The following is a 4,648-nucleotide window of genomic DNA, read 5'->3' on the forward strand; positions in this document are numbered from 1 at the left end:
AGCATTTTCTGGAGTAATTTTGCTGCTGCAGAAGTTTCATTCAGATCAGAAATCTGACGCTGCTTTTTCATGGCTTATGGTTTTAATAAGTAGCCTTAAGTAGACTTATAATTGAAACACTGTAATAATGAATTTCTTTAGGTGAGATTCTTTCCACCCTAGATTTTTCTAGATGTTTTTTGTTTTATTTTATTGTATTTTGTCTCCTATGATGTCACATCCTCTTTGTCTCTAAATATATCAAATTGTCCAGTGGATAGGAACCAACCCATATTAACTTGGTGAAACATTTAAATTACATTTGTTAGCTCACTTTGCATTGATAATGAGGGGAAAAAAACATGATCAAGATTTACATTTTTATACTGTACTCTTTAAAATTAACTGCAAATGCAAAATAAATATAGTATTATATTAGTCTACATATAAGTGTTAATTAAAATATATTTTAAGTGAGATGATAAAAATTATAATATCTTCCATAATGCCATGCATTAGAAGTCCTTTTACTCATTTGTGTTGTGTTTGTTGGAAGCTACTTTTTCCTCATACAGAGGAAATGTCTCATTTCCTCTGTATGAGTGTTCAGAAATGGGTTCTTTGGCCGGTTCTAAAGAATACATTGCCTCTAGCTGTTACAAATTTAAAACTGTTATTGAATCAAAGCATCTGTATTTTATTCTTTTGTATGATTATTTTGAGTATAGTTAAAACATGTTGAGTTTATAAAGTATTTGTGTTATTTAATAGGTCAACGTGCAGAACCAGAAGGAGAAAATCAGAACAATCTGAGAGCGATGCCACATGATGATCAAGGTGGTGAATGACTTGGACCCAAAGAGGCGGCTCACCAAACAGCTGCTTCTCAGTAAAAATAAATAAAACTGAAAATTTGATGTGCCGTGCAACAACAAAATCAGTGTTTCTAAATGGCTTTGTTCTTTATAAAGCAACAAAAGGCTGAGGAGAAATAAGCTGTGCTTTTTCTCACAGCTTTTTGAACATGCCAGCTGTTTTCTTTGGTTATAGTGTGCTGCAGTTATTGTGCTTCCTTAAGATTGAGTGAGATAGTATTATGTAATAAGTGGGAAGCTAGTTATCATTTGCATGTTAAAAATAAACAATAAAAAACAATAGATAGATCATGTCATTTCAAATTTTGTCTGTTCACATTTATAGTTTTTATAAGTACCTTAAAATCTAAAGTAATATTATTCTCTAGCTACAGCTCTAGGATGTTTTTATTCTGTTTTTCTTCAGTTCAGGTAAAACTTATAAGTGGAAATGTGACTCCATAGAAATAGCCAAGAAAACAAGTTAAAACCTTTAAAAAATATTAATTGAAAATATTGAAAGGGAATTTGTCGCCATCTGCTGGGAAGTGTACAGAATGCGCCTCTTTAGTAAAATAAAAATATTTAAAAAATTGCGTTTCAATGATTTCTTAAATTCCCTTATAAATACATATTTAACTTGACATTGACTCGTGTACTGTTTGAATTATTTTCCACAAACAATGCATTTGTTTGTTTATTTATTTGTAGTTTGCATTTCTTGTTACTTCTATTCGGTGGTAAAGAAGGTGAAAGAGTTTATGAATCGAGCTGTTTATTTTTTTAAACCAAGCGCTCCAAGAAGAACCAACATTTAATCTCTTTTTGGTAACTTTTAAAGCTGAGTCTGGACTTTTCTGTTCATGTGGAAGAAAGAATAAGCCGGGTTCTTATGGTTGGTTGGCTGAAGGTCTGGGTTTCCTGTTTTTCCGTTTTTCTAGTTATTTCACCATCTTGTGAATTTTTATTTTTCATATCCACATATTTTTCTCTACATCAGTACCAAACTATTTTAAATTGATTTTAACCCTCATCCAATCATTACAAACTACTTTAAAGCTGTAGAGCGTCACTCCAGACGTCTGTGGGTCTAAAATGGGTTACTTGTGCAGGTAAGTCATGTTTGAGGTGAGGAGATATTATGAATGGCATTTATGTTTTTCTAATAAAAGCTCAGACAATGTTATCCATTTAAAATTAAAAATGTTCATAAAGAAAGCAGATCAAACTCTATCTCTACTTATCTTTCAATAATTAGTTTACGTCTATCTGGGGTGTCCAAAAGGTGGACCAGGGGCCTTTTACAGCCCATGGAATGATTTTGTGTGGCCTGCAATCAGAGGGGGTAACATTTTCTAACCTAATAGTTTTAGTTTCTAATGAGTGGTTAGTAAAACACTGAAGGCACTCTATGTGTGACGTTATTGTGCCCAATGGGCATTCAGACACTTTTAGATTGTTAGTTCACATTAGAGGAGCATTAAGACCTGCAGAGTGCAGAGCCCAAGTTTACCTCAGAGTTGCCTCTGTGGTTCCTTGTTGATATTTGTTCATTTCCTGAATTTAAAGCTAGTTTTACATGCATACAGTTTAACTATGTGTTTCATTTCATACCATTTAAACTGATATGTCTCAGTTGGTAATTCTGAAAAAAAGGAAAATGCACTAAATAACAAATATAACTCAAACTGTTTAGATATTTGTCACACCAGAGTTTCCCAGATGCCTCATAATCAGCTGTAGACAATGGATGGATTTCTAAGATCAGACGTGTTATTTATTTCAAATATCTACAGTAAATTTATCTTAGGAATGTTTATAACTTTACTTCAAAATTCACCTGAATCAAAAATCATTTCTGTTCATTTAGATTTTACCGACTAACTTTGTATTATTTTTGACCACATCACCTGTGTGAGGTCACATGACTAATGATGCGTTTCCAAGTCAACTGTAGGTACCTTTTGCCTTGTTATGCATATTCCTTCATAGTAACCTGATCCTGTAAACCTAATTCTGTTATATACATCCATGTTTGGACTCAGTACAGTAAGAGCAGTCATATTCTCCTGAGATCATAAAATGCAGCTCAAGTAAATATGATGCTGTATAATAATAGAATGATCAGTACAATACAGCTTCAGTTTTGCTTCCTCTTCAGTTTTATGAGGAAGAAAGCTGAGTCAGCAGAAATATCCATGTTCACAGACTGGCTTAAATCTGAAGAAAAAAAAAGAATAAAAGCAGAAGCTCTGAGCTCAGAATACTTTTATTAATAGAAATAATAATAAACCATCAGCAGCAACAGATCTTGTCATGTTTCATTTTGGTTTAAATATTTTATTTTATGGTTTCTCCAGTTGTATATAAGGTGTTTGGTCCCTCTAAGCCAGTCTCAGCAGAGGAGAGGAAGGATGCCGTCCTGCAGTGCCGCCTGGAGCCTGAGCTGGACGTCACAAGTCTGACGGTCGAGTGGAAACTCCAGGACAAACTGGTGCATCGGCATCGATGCACCAGTTTGACGAAGCATCTAAAGATGATTTAAGGATGTAAAATCATTTTAGAATAAACACGACATTTGTTCTAGATCAGGGATCCTCAAATTCAGTTGGCTGGTGTCCTGTAGGTTTTTTAATGTGTGTCTGTTTCCACAAACCTGAGTGAAACAATCAGGTCGTTGGCTGGACTCTGCAGAACTGGACTGCAGTGAGGAGGTAACTCAGCCATTTGACCAGCCATCTAAAGGACCCTGCAGGACCTCTGCCTGGAAACAGACTGTATTATGAGACTGTAATGCTCTAATTCCTCCTGGTGAGGATTTTTGGTGCTGTAAAAATAAATAAATGTTTATTTATACTTTTGAAATTACTAATGTTTATTTTTATTTTTAAAGGTATGTTAAAAGTGTATATTAAAACCATTCTTTACATTTCTATTGTTGTGAATTTAACTTTTTTCTTAAAAATATTTCCCACTATCACTTGTACTGCTGAAAGAAAGCTAATTTATCAATATATTATTAAATTATCAATTATTTAGTATAAATTAACTTCTTAAAAGGAAGAAGTTTTAGCTGTGGATATTGATTTTTAACAAATATAATTGCTTTAATTGATTTAATTGAATTGTTAATTTGAGCTATTTGGAAGGGCATCCATTTTATAGATTTTAAATGGTGCTAAATGGTCTAATGTAGTAATTAAAAAACACAAATATTCTTCATATTGCACATGAAAGAAAATAAATTATATTTTTATAGAGTTACTTTAAAAAGAATATTAGGTATTTCTGTAATATAGAGTGATGTAACAAAACAAGTCTGAACAAGAAAAGTAGTTGAGTAATCCAAAGGGGAACTCCAAAACAAATCATCACTAGCTGATTTAATATTTAACTTTATCATAATCCATATTCTTAGCACTGGTGCCTTGCAGCCAGAAGGTTCTGGTTTCAGATTCTGCATGGAGTTTGAATGTCCCCTTGTGTCCATTGGCTCTTACCAGGTCCTTCAGCTTCATAGTCCAAAAACATGCATGATGGTTTTACAGAGACCAACTACAGATTTCCAGTTCCACTGAAGCATCTCATGATGTGAGTCAAGTTTTGGGTTTTATGGAGGTTCTACACTGGAAAATCACAAAATTATTGTCTAGTTTCTTGTGCAAATATCTTAGTAAATAAATAAACTTAAAAATAGCTTTTAAACAAGATATAGGAGTTGGTTTTAGCGAGTTGGCCAATAATTCCTTAATAGTATTGAAAAAGTTGACTAGATTGTGGAATGGAAGATACTTTAAATCACTTCCACAAGATGA

At 33.2% G+C, this 4,648-nt stretch overlaps 1 long non-coding RNA gene across 1 annotated transcript in view; it reads left to right on the forward strand.

Moving 5' to 3' along the window:
- LOC107834945 (uncharacterized) overlaps nucleotides 1-4,648 on the forward strand; it is a 17,579-nt gene that overhangs the window by 9,190 nt on the left and 3,741 nt on the right. The gene's annotated exons all lie outside the window — the stretch shown is intronic.

This window comes from Poecilia formosa, unplaced genomic scaffold (genome assembly GCF_000485575.1).
Source record: "Poecilia formosa unplaced genomic scaffold, Poecilia_formosa-5.1.2 Scaffold863, whole genome shotgun sequence".
NCBI classification, from domain to species: Eukaryota; Metazoa; Chordata; class Actinopteri; order Cyprinodontiformes; family Poeciliidae; genus Poecilia; species Poecilia formosa.